Source organism: Rhinolophus hipposideros (genome assembly GCF_964194185.1).
Source record: "Rhinolophus hipposideros genome assembly, chromosome: 11".
Taxonomy (NCBI): Eukaryota; Metazoa; Chordata; class Mammalia; order Chiroptera; family Rhinolophidae; genus Rhinolophus; species Rhinolophus hipposideros.
Window position 1 is genome coordinate 67,935,724 of NC_138057.1, and position 12,947 is coordinate 67,948,670.

General features: G+C 46.0%; 1 protein-coding gene across 1 annotated transcript in view; it reads right to left on the minus strand.

Moving 5' to 3' along the window:
• ASTN2 (astrotactin 2) overlaps positions 1–12,947 on the minus strand; it is a gene marked incomplete at its 3' end in the record, with an annotated part of 830,851 nt that overhangs the window by 211,673 nt on the left and 606,231 nt on the right. The gene's annotated exons all lie outside the window — the stretch shown is intronic.

A 12,947-nucleotide genomic window follows, 5' to 3' on the forward strand; every position in this document is an offset into this window, starting at 1 on the left:
GATCTTGTGGTCAAGTAGCTTATGGTCTGTGTGGAGAGGTCAGGTATGTAAAAAATAATACAAATATACTGAAGAATATAAGAAATGGTACAAGAGACAAACGGAGTGCCAAGTGTTGGAGAAAAGATTACTTCTAGTTGACAAGATCTGGCTGCTGAAGGACCCTGCAAGTAGAGGGAGCATCAGAAACAAAGGTCTGACATTACAGGGGAGAGTGAGAAGTTGGTACCAGCAGGAAGTTCAAATCACACAAGAATGAGGGGACATTACAGAAATCCAAGGGTCTAAAGTGCTCCATTTGTCCATAGCCTTTCCTTTACTAATGCAAGTGTTTCTCTTTTTCCTGCCCTCAGCCATATCACTTACTCCTATCAGTAACCATGGCTCAATGAGGTTTCATTTTTATGGAGGTGGTAGGGTGTGAATCAGTCTCCTTGGAGACCCGAGGTGGGCAGAGGTGGAGGAAGACGGTGAAGTTTGAAAACGCACCCTTCCCATATTCTAATATATCTTCTTACTGGGAATCCCTGATGACATTTTCTCGGAAGTAAATTTTCTGCCTTTTGAAAATACTGGAATAATATCAAATTGCTTCCCCTACCCCAAATGAGTCTTGTAATCTCGATATAGCTTTGTAATAGTCTTACTCCCTTTTTTGATGTTTGACGCTGACAGTTTTCAAGACCCACCATTCCCCCTTCATTGTCTGCCCCACATCTGGACATGTTGATAAGAAAGCTTGAGTACTTCCACCTTTGAGGCCAGTGGGAAGTTCAAACCACATAGGCCCTAGCCCGTGCATGGAAAGAAACACCGCAGCCCCACCTCCAAGCCACCATAAAAAAGCTGGTCGCCCTGTTCTGCTCTCAAGCCATTTCTGGACCTCCTCGGGAGCCCACATTGCTCTCCCCAGAAAGCCTTGTTACACGAGTTATAAACCTTTTCATACCCACTTGGTGTGTGGATAGCATCAACAGTCGCAACATCTGAACCCAGTCTTGGGTGGGTCCCCCTCTTCTCTGTGGGATGCCCACAACAATATGTATAACAAGCAGGGCGTTTAGGCAATGACCACCGCTTCTGGGGGGTCTTCTCTTGCCTGGGTTTGCTCACTGGCGCTGCTGCTAGCTGCTCGCTTGTTTCTTGAGTCACTGTCTGTCTGCAAGCTTGTGCTTTGAGCTGTGCTGCATTTGCTACATGTGCTGAGCCCTCCCAAGTGTCTGTTACAGATTGAACCGCACTAAGTTGAAAGTTTAGATAACTGGCATTTAAGAACAGGAATAAAGCATCGCTCCGAGTCAGGCTCAGTCCAGATCTGTATGTCTCAGATTGAATCACACGTCTAAACTCCAGCACAAGCTGTGACTAACACAACGTTCAGGGGAATGACTCTTACCCTGTGACTATTGATTTTGTGCGCTCGGGAAACCCTGATGCCTTGGGTAAAATGTGAGTTCATTGCTCGTTGCACATGGGCAGGAAGAATGGTCACCAGGTGGAACGCTGCGGTCCCCCCTGTAAAAGCAGATGGCTGACTCGGATTCTACAAAATGCCTTTACTGCTGCTAGTCACTGTTGGCCACAGAAAGAACCTGATCTTGAGGGTTACAGGGGAACGCATCCATGGTTCCCCCGTGGCGCATCTAAGGGGTTCATTCTAGCCGGACTTAAGTCCATGGTCATTAAAACCTATAAAGCAACCACTGCCAACAAGGAGACTAGCCCTGACGATACGGTTTTGGCAGCTCTCTGGAGGGAGGAACTTATAAATAGGAGCAGGGTAGAGACGACTCCTTCCCACCCAGCAAACAAAAAAACTGAAGCAGAGTTCCACAATTTGACCCTGTTAGAAGTCCAAAATTTACTAAAATAATTTACACAACAACAAAAAAGACACAAGGTTGCTCATTGGATTTTGCACCTCTACAACCTGGGCTCTGAACGAACTCTTAACATCTACTGAAATGTACCAATTATCCAGCTTGTATGGCCTTAATCAACACTGAAACTCAAATCAGAGTTACGCATGGGAATTGCCCTAAATTTATACAAGGTACCCCCTCTAATATGAGGGGGGTTACTGAAGACATTTCAGGACACGTAAGGACGATAAATAGGGATTATGGCCCATCTTAATCATCAGAACTGCTGCCTTGCCTACATTCCCCATAGCCATAGCACCCATTACCCTAAAATATCCCATACTGGGCATGGATGCTCGGACCCAATGAGTAATAAATTTGAATTAAGTTTCTATCACTTGGAATTGGCTTGCCAAAATAGGACCATATGGACCTACCCCTCCCAGTAGTTAAAATAGTTAATATGGCCCGTTTGAATAGGACCTTCAAAGTGTGAAACCCATATAAAAGACCTATTTAGGAAAAACAGCGATTATCCAGTCTGCTTCATCATGTAATAGCCCAGTTTCGCCTGTGCTTAAACCTGGACAGAACGAATGAGACGTCGCAATGGATTACTGCAACCTTAATGCTGAGATCCCACCCATGAAGGCACCCACACCGAATACTGAAATGACTAATTCCATCTAATCAACAACTGGTACATACTTTGCAGTCAGAGGTTTGGCGAATACGTTATGTTCATTCTCAATTCCACAGCCTCTCAGCCAATTTGCCTTCCTCTTCAGAGGGACACAATACTCTTTTACCCAGCTACCTATGAGTACTTAAGCAGCTATGCCTTCACACACCATCTTTACAGATGTGATCTTAACCGCATCCAACTTTCTCCAGGAGCACAGTAATGACAGCACCTTTATTGCGTCCCTTCCAAAGAGATGCATTTGACACACTCATTGGAGACATACCGACATTCGCAAAAGGGCTCACAAAAAGGGATGGCCGTTGCCCCACATATAGTGCGAGGTCCTGCCTCCTTGGTTAGATTCCTAAAAAAAGTATTTAGCTGAGGGCCATTCCATCGCTGACTGTCAAAAATCAGTATCTTCAATGTTAAAATAAGTCCAGCTTCTGTTAGGCCTTTTGGGTTTTAGAGACAATGTATTTCTCATTTACAAATTTTAATTAAGCCCATTTATGCTGTTACAAATCAGCCCACTTTGCCGGGGATCCTGTGCCACAAAAGGCTTTAGGAGCTGCCCAAATTGCAATACCGAAAGCACTCCTGTTCATGCCCCAGACCTGCATTCTGGTGTCAACAGAATGCAGGACCAATGCAGGGACATGGGGGTGACGTTTCATCCTTGCCCAGTCACCTGGACTGGTGACCAGACACTCACAAAACCTGGCGCAGCAGAGGGTCTATTAAAAACTCCTTCACTGGAGAGGCTTCAGCAAGGTCCTTCCATGCCTCCCGGAGTCTCTGGCACATGTATGATAGCCAGAATTTGCCCGTGGGCTCTGGTGCAAGTAACCGCCCTCCTCAGGTTCATGCTATGTGCCATTAGAGAGCGATTCCTGGATGCTGCCCCTGAGCCTGTGACCCTCCATAGCTAGCTGCCCATTATGCCTTGGATCGTGGAAGTGACACCCTGAAAACTCAGCACAGCCACTGAGGCCTCCTTGCTGCAGAAAAGAGCCGAACCCGGGGCCTCTGGCATATCCCATCTGTAGGGAGGGCTGTTCCTTCCATCCTCAGTACTTTGTCAAAGGCTACGGTGCTGGACAAGGTCACCCATTCGGGGGCTCTCTGGGGAGTCCCTGGAGATCCACCAAGTGTACAGCATGGGGAGCTTATATATAATACTTCAGAGATGGCATCTCCACCGTCCTATGCGATGGAGTTTGCTGGAAAGCTGCTGCTTTTCTGTCCTTTACTGGGGTGTTCCTGATAATGCCACGGGGCCCAAGGCAGCACAACTGGGCAAACTTCGTACCGTCTTCTTTGCACTGGATGTTTTGGACGGCAGTCCTTCCCATCTGCACCCTTCTACAGGCTCAGGGGCCAATGCCAATCACCCTCTCATCCTGGAGAGTCAAAGACAGAACCGTTCCCGATCCAAGTTTGCCGCTTTGGGGTAAAGCACTCTGGGCATCTCTTGTCTCACAGATACCCCAAATATAAACCAAGATCACACATGTCCCTCCACAGAATAAATCCACAACAAGAGGAGGATAATCCTTATCCCTGTCAGAGTTCAGACATTGCTGATAGTGACCAAATTACTCGTTTCACTTCTGAAAATGCACAACATTGGGCTCTTGTACAGGCATTTTGGGGAATTTTCAGCCCCTTTACCACCTTCAGACTGCAGGCCTCATAGAGTGACATAATGGCTCACTTAAACAACTTCAATCAGACGAGACATAGCACATTTCAGTTATTGAACATTCAGGGAGGAGTGTAATCAAGATTCTGACTCCATTTTGGATGTTTGACTGTTAATAGCTTTCAAACCCCTTTACTCCCCCTCCTTCAGCCTCACTTCTGGGCAAACTGATAAGAAAGCCTAGGTGCTCTCACCTTAGGTGCCAGAGAGAGAGAGGTTCAAACCATGCAAGCCCCAGCCAACACATCGGGACCCAGCCACCCCCACTAGCCATTACATAAAAGCCTAGCCAACCTCCTCCCCCTGCTCTCATGCCACTTTTGGACCTGCTCGGGCACCATCTCTGCTCTCCTCTAAAAGCCTTCATTATGTGAGTGATATATCTTTTTATATCCTCTTGGTGTGAGTATGGCATCACCAGTCTCATGTGAACCACGTATAAGGTGGGAGTCTATCCCACAACTTCAGAGTGACAACAAATGTTTAGAGTTAAATATCGAAAACGACTTCAGGAGATGATCAATGGACACTGCGTTAGCTTAATTTCTGAGCAACCTCATGAATAAAATCATGTGTTTTTGTGAAATGCCATTTCATATTGAAACCTAATAATCAAGCTCTCCATCTCTTAGGCCCAAGGATACGAAACGTGTTTGACAGACTTAACGATTCTGTAAAAGTGTTAGAAATAAAGTTAAATTAAAAATTGCCTGGCTCAAAGGGTGGAGGGAGCAGGCATGCACATTACCTCACCTGATCCAAGGCTCAGGGGCTGAATCTGGGAGAATAAAACTTGCACTGATTGAAACACTGGAAGAAATGATACCTACAAAGGGGCACACATATGCCAGACCCTGCACAGAAGACTAACTAATTGTCAGTGAAATGAAAGGTACAAACAATGAAGCGAAGATGCTCAAAGTATGTGTTACTCCCTTCTGCCCTGGTAACTGGCCAGCGATACCTGTTTTTCTCCTCAGTGAAATGGGGTATTAATTTCAACCTACTTAATATGTTCTAGGACTGGTCTTCAGTGTCCCACAGCATCTTACACTAGTAAAAGTAGGCCAAACGTGCACAGCAGGGCCAACCTCTCTTAAATAAAACAGCAGAGACAATGCTGGGTGTGGCAGGAGACCAGGAGCTCCCTAAGGAAAGGAAAGGGACTTTATTTTTATGCTGGAAAATATCATGTTCTCCTATGACTTCCACTGTCTAAGCAACTGGGCCCCAAACCTGCATTTTTCAGGTCTTACCTTTCTTTTGATCACAAGTGTGTATCAACCGCCCACTTTCTTTTGCCAGTTGGTGTGCTAATTGGGGGTCGCTGTGTTAGATGGAGATGTCCCTTAGGAGCCTTCTACTCAGTGTATTCGAGGCTGAACTTAGCTCTCCACTACCTGTACCTCTTCTTCTGTTCCACTCCAGGAGGCCAGCATCGACTCGGGCGCTTAAGCCAGAAAGCTTGGCCCCATTTCTAATCCTTTCCCCACTTCCCACCTCCCACCATTCAATCAGAAAGTTCTCATCATATTAGCAACTTAATACTTCCCACATTGACTTATTCCTTTCTTCATCCTCATGACTACTAAACCCTAAGCTGCTATTATTTCTCTCCTGAAACGTTGCTAAAACTTCCTGACTGATCTTCCCACCGTTATTCTAGCAACCCACATACACTTCCTTCCAATCCAAAATCAAGCCCTATTACACACAAGCCAGAGTCAAATTCTAAAATGCAAATGTTAACAATAACATCTAAAATCTTTAAATTGCTCCTTAATTGGCCTTACGTGGCTCCTCGCAAAAGCACACATTCCTTAACCATGGTCTACAAGGCGGTGGGATTGGGTTCCTCCCTATTGGGCTACCTTGCTCGGTTTATCTAATCACCGTTTCCAGCCCTCCCTGGCAATCTGCTCAACACACTTTTTTTTTTTTTTCTCCTTATCGTGGGGTCTTTTTTTGCACTTGCTTTTCTTACCACCTGTGACACTTGCCCTTTCTCTGCCCACCTATATCGCCTGAATCTCACCCTCCAGGTCTTCAGGAGGGTGCCCTTCCTGACCCATCCTGCAGTCTGAGTCAGGTAGCCAAGCCACACTTTACATTTCCTCCAATCACATTGCGTCGTGATGTCCTCGTTACCTATCTTTCCCCTGAGGAGGTGGAGCTCTGGGAAAGCAGAGCAACGTTCAACTTACTGTTGCATTTGCGACACACAGCACAGTGGCCAGAACAGTAGGCACTGACATTGTTGCTGGATAAAAGCAGGGCAGGGGGCAGCGGAGCTCGTGTATAGATAAAGATAAACACTTTGGGTGGCATTTAGCACCAGCTGGTTGTGCCACCTCCGGCCCCTCCCACCAGCTGCCTCCCTGAATCACTGAGAGGAGCTACAACACAAAATGGGATGTGGTTACAAGGCAGGAAGAGTCCTTCCCTCAGATTTCATTTTCCTTAGAGAAGCTTCTCAACTATACAATAGTTAAAAGCTGTGTTCCCTTCTGGAAACTCAATCAAAATTTTGTCTTGGGACGAATTCACCACTGGAAGACAAGGCTCAAAGAGACACCTTTTAATTGTATGGTATGTAAACGACCGTGTTTCCCTGAAAATAAGACTTAGCTGGACACTCAGCTCTAATGTATCTTTTGAAGCAAAATTTACTATAAGACATGTTATTATATTATAATATATTATATAAGACTGGGTCTTAGTAAAGTAAGACTGGGTCTTATATTAATTTTTGCTCCAAAAGACGCATTAGAGCCAGATGGTCTAGCTAGGTCTTATTTTCAGGGAAACACAGTATATCTCAATCAAGTTGCTACAAACCAAAGAGATACCTTTGGGCACTGTGGTCTCTTGAATAGCCTCTCAACACACTTTTTTGATGGAAGAGGGAGAAGAGGACGCTAGTTTGAATCCTAATCCTGTTACTACTTTACAGTTCCCTTTGAGCAAGTTGCTTCTTCTTCCTGGGACTATGTTTCACTATCTATATTCATAGATGTATTAAATTAAGGATCTTTCCAGTTGTAAGTTTCAATGATTCTGGTGCCCTAGACCTCAGGGACTTCTTGGACCAAGATCTCCAAAAGGAGCCTTCCATCTCCCTGGGCATCTGTGGAATGGGAGAAAACAGAAGTCTGAACTCCAAGGACCCTAAGGAGAAATGCCTGGGGTCCCAGGCTTGTGCATCAGATGAAGAAAATCAAGGCCAGCTCCAACCCCATGGATCAAGGGTCAACTCAATCTCTAAGTCCTGGCTCAAAGCCTGCACTCTGAATCACAGCCAAGGTGTTGCTAGGAAACAAGATCTGGAACCAGCTGGCCAACATCACACAACCTGGAATCATGCTGGTCTGTCTGCTTCTTTGCTCATTCTTCCTGACCAAGGACTTGCAATCGCTTCAGGAGAAAGAGAGACTCCTCTCGGAGAGAATAATCCTTTGGGAGTGCCCACTGTGGTTAGGCAATAGCAAAATGTAGATGGTGAGATGACTGGGGAAAGAAAAGATGGAAGACAGAGAAGGCAAGAGAGAATATCTTTCGCAGGCTATGCCTTTCGGTTCTATATTCTACACCACCCTGAGCCTCGGTTTTCTAGGCATAAAGACACAGCTTTAGAGGGTTGCTGTGAGGATCACATGGGAGTGTGTACTGTGAAGTGCCCAGAGGACCTCCTGGCATACAGTGGTTCTCAGTACACCGCACGTTATTATAGGGAGGCAGTTGGCCATGTGGACTTCAGAGCCAGCCAGGCCTGGGATGGGATCCTGCCTCTGCCTGTTACCAGCCCTATGACCTGGAGAAGATGAGTTTTCTCACTCGGAAGATGGGTATACTACTGTAGACCTCACAGGGTTATTATGAAGACAACTGGGGTCATGTGATTCATTGGCTCATAGCAGGAACTCCACACAAGTCAGTCATTGTTGCCTGCTTTTCTCTCACCCCTCCCCCAACACACAAACACCCCTACACATTCTCCTTGACTGCTATATGGTTGGCACTCAGCTGTGCCAACACGCTCCCCTGTGCCCCACTGCTGAACTCCAGGCTGTGCTTGCTGCTAACTCTGCCTTCTACTCGCACCTTCAAATTCAGGCCAGACTCAGACTCACAAGTTGGCAGATTAGCCAGAGAGCAACAGCCGTGGCTTTAGGAGTTCTGAAAGGAAGCAATGGGGGAGAGGGAGATGGTGAGAGGGGTGCCTTGGATTCTGAGCTGATAATGGTGATTTTCAGGAGAACCCCAGAAAAGAACTAGGGAGTGTGGGGCAGAGTTTGGGCAGACAGGGGAGCTAGCATGATAGCAAATATCAGAGACAAGCGTGGAGGCGGAGTCATCAGTGTAGGGATGAGAGGGCGTGTGGCTGCGATTCCCCATGGAGAGACTGCAGTCCAGCAAGAAGAGCCTCTGGGACAGAGCCTGTGAAACCACACGGACTGGTCTGGCAGAGGAGGATAAGTCTGCAAAGGACACAGAGAAGGAACAGGCAGGAGGGCAAGTGGGCAACCAGGAAGAGCTGCACCCCAGAAGTGCCTCAAGTGCCTGCGCACCCCAGAAGTGCACAGAAAGTGCCTCAAGCAGGAAGTGGTCCACTCCCTCTAATGTTAACGGAAGGTCAAGCAAATGGGAACTAAAACTGTCCCTGGATGATGAAACCGCTGGGGAAATAAGCCAGTACCCATGCAGGTCTCAGCTCTGAGATCGACTCCTTTCATGTCGGGTGGCCATCTTGGAAGCACGCTCGCTCAGAAAAAAGAAAGCGCTGGAAAGTTCTCCAGCTCACATCAGCTCCTTGGCCACACCTGTCCTCACTAAAGGAGGTGACATTTGACTACATCTTACCCTTCTCCTCCTCCCACCCCAACCCCTGGGGTACCTTTCAAAGAGCCAAAACTCCTTTAAAGAGTAGTCTAGGAATGTTTTAGCTGACATCAAAAGGGCATTGTAATCCAAATGGAAATGCAGAAATTCACTCCCCTGGACTTAGGAAATTACAATAGAGATAAAACATCTTTTAAAGATGGCAACAGGCATTTATCTGTGGGAACATCTCTATACTATGGACTCTTCCAATCTAAACTCAAGCACGGTACAAACTTCACATGGAGAATATCCTTTCACCAGGGTCACTGAGCCTCTAAACTTGGAAAAGTCATATTAACTGCATACATTTTTTCTTCTACACATTCTCTCTTTGTTTCTCTTTGTGAATTTCAGTTTCCCTGTGCTTATCTCTCTTTGTTTTTCTATCTCTTAGTCTCTCCCTCAGTTGATATCTCTCTCTCTCTCTCTCTCTCTCTCTCTCTCTCTCTCTCTCTCTCTCTTTCTCTCTCTCTCTCTCTCTGTCTCTCACCAGAATGACCAATTTCTTCACATACACATCATCTTTCACCTTCCATAATCACTTTCTTCATGAAAGAGCAGGCAGCTGAAAATTCAGGAAACCTATCAGACTAGAAATTTCTGCATCCATCACTAACCACCCAGAATAGAGAATGACAGGATGACAAAAGTGCAGGACACAGAGACCTTCTGACACCTCCCCAGTAGAGCTCCACAACCCCCGCCATCCACTGGTCAACCCCGCAGTGGGACTGATCCAGGCTCCTCTGAATCCCAGGCCCGTCTACCTGTCCTTAGTCCTGAGTCAACTAACACGGAGTGGGAGTGAATTAGCAGTCCTATCTTTTCCTACTCCCATACAAACACATGTACACACATGTGTACACACACACACACACGGCAACATGGTTACCTGAGTAGATATAGCATCTTATTGGAGGAATGAATGGATTGGATCAAGACAATGATTAGGTGTCCTGTTCAGTACTAGATGAACCCATTATTGATCCGTCTATTCACTCATTGGATCCTGATTTTGCATATGGGGAAACTGATTTTAGTCAATCAGTTTTGTCCAACATCACACAGTTGATGGTAAGAGGCAGAGCTGGGATTTGAACCAGCACCCATCTAACTGCAAAACCTGTGCTTTATCTCAAAATGAGGAAGTCTTTATCCAAGGTAGCCAGAGAGTTTTAATCATGATATAAGATTCATGTATTGAGATCTCAGTTAGGGAGAACATATGAATATCAAGTCAAAGAGTGAAATGCAGCCGTGACTGGGAGAAAGGTAACTTTTCAGAATATAGGTATACCCGGAACACAGTAGAATGTAATGAAAGTGTTAAGTTGGGGCAAGAGACTCACAACTTCACATGGCACTTGGGGTATGCCCTGGCCCCAGAGATGATGGTTAAAAGAACCCGACAGACCCAACAGCTTCCACACTAATCTGCTTGCCTTTTAAGGCCCAGTTCTTCCTGGCTTCTGCCAGATGCTATCTAATTGACTTGTCCAGTGCTCCAATCCCCTCCAGACGGGTAGAATGTCCAGGACACCATTTGGTGGTAGAACACTCCACCACCCTGCCATGCCCAGTGCCCCTCTTGAATCAGCGTCAGAAGCTGGGTCTGTTATTCTAGCTTTCAATTTGCTCTATTACAGGGAAAATAATACCATGTTTCCCCGAAAATAAGACCGGATCTTATATTAATTTTTGCTCCAAAAGATGCGTTAGGGAATATTTTTAGGGTCTGTCTTATTTTTTCATGTACAAAAATCTACCTTTATTAAAATGCAGTCATGTCATCTTCTTCTGGAACATTGTTAACATACTAAATGCGTCCCTCTGGCTGACGATCTTAATTGGGGCTTATTTTCAGGACAGGTCTTATTTTCAGGGAAACACGGTACCTCGGGTATGGACCACTACTCCTGCTTTCTGTATCTAGAGCAGACATTGCTAATTGATCATAGCTTTCTTCCCAATAATCCCAATTACCTCCATATAATGGACTAGACAAGCCAACCCTAACTGATCAGAATCAGCACATGAAATAAAAGCCAGGAGCCATCATATGACAGTGAATGGTTCTCCACCATGTGCCAGCCCCTTCCTTCTTTCCAGCTGTCTATCAGTGGATTAAAATAAAAGTCTGTAACAAAAAGGATGAAACGTTGGAAGGCGGAGACCGGCTGGTAATGAACAATGTGGGAACAGTGCTCGGCCACTGTGGTGCCCCAGCAGTGGGAGCAAGGTCTCTAGAGAGGAAGCACTTAGGAAATATCATTGAACTAGAGAGTTACTGGATGATCAATGTGACTTATTTCCCCCCCTGTGGAATGCACACTTAGAAGCACTTAGAGATGTGAGAGTAAAGTACACCTCTCATGGCAGATATTTTAATCAGGCACATTCACCCCAACGACCTTGGCTTTCCAGGGGTTGACACAACAGTGGCCAGAGTCCCATCATTCGTCAACATGGAAAGGCTGGGACATTGGTTTCTAGTGTCTGGGGACGCTGGGCTCAGGGTGAAGGAAGCACTGGGGTCGGGTTGAAATACAAACACCATCTCATACAAACACCATCTCATTCACTAACAAACTGTGTGGCCCCAACAAACCTCTTTTCTTCTCTCAGCTTCAGGTTGCCCTTCTCTAGGATGAAGGGTGAGTACCCTTGTCTTCTGCGTCTCAAGGGGTAGGTGGGAGGACCAAAGGAAAAGGCTGTCTGTAAACTGTAAAGTGCTGTGCACTTGTCTCTGGTTATGATCCGTGCTCTGTTTGGTCCCTTCTCCCCACCTCCTCTACCAGCTTTGGCCCTTCTAGTCAAGGAGAGACCACCGTCTGGGGCTAAACACAGATTTCAACGAATCCTGGAATCCTTCCACCCCCACCCTCTCTGATCAAAAGGATATTTGCAAGGCTTGTCCTTTCTAGTGATGTACGTGCTTCACAGGGAGAAATAAGAGCTGCGTCCAGGACTAGAACCCTCGGCTGATGCCCACAATTTTTGTTTGTTTTAAGCTACTGTTTTTATGTACCTATTATATCCAGCCATCTTACCTGTATTATCTCATTTCATTCTCCCAAAAGCCAGGCAAGGGAATTACTATCCCTCACTTAACACATGAGGAAAAGGCAATTTTGAAGTTACTTTAACTGAGGTTACCTGGCAGGGATGTGAGAAGAGGCATCGGGACATGAAATCCTATCTGTCCCATTTCTACATGGCTCCATTATCTGTCCTCTTCCCAAAGCTCTGCTCCCAGACCTACAAGCTTCCAACCCAGATGCGTCCTGACCTGGTTCCCAGGGGCCCTTGCTTAGCACACTTCAATGACAGAGTTGATGGGTGGGAAGAGAAGGGTTACCAACTAAGTCTGAGTCCAGAAGCCCAGAGAGAAAAGCTACCACACCAGGTTCACTCAGCAACTTTGTGGCAAACTTGAAGGTTTTGAGTCTTGCAGGGGGCCCCCAGCTGTTGTTGTAGCGCTCTGTCTGCCCCTCTCCCCATCTTACTTGCAACCAAATTCCACGCAGCCTTGATTTAAAAAAAAAAAAAAAAAAAAAAAAAAAAAAAGATTTTTCTGGAGTGTAAAAGTCCAGGGCCTGGAAGCAGCCATGGATGGAGATGGGATAATCCAGCATCAGAATGGTGTCCCAGGCCCCAAATACAAGATGCGAGGCAAATGAGTGTCGTGGCCACAGTGAGCGAAGGTTTTTATAAACATAACCTAATTGTATTACTTCAAAGTCCTGAAGCTTACGGCCCTGCTTAATGATGTGTCACATTATTTATAAGGTAGCACGACAAGACTTCTAGTGAT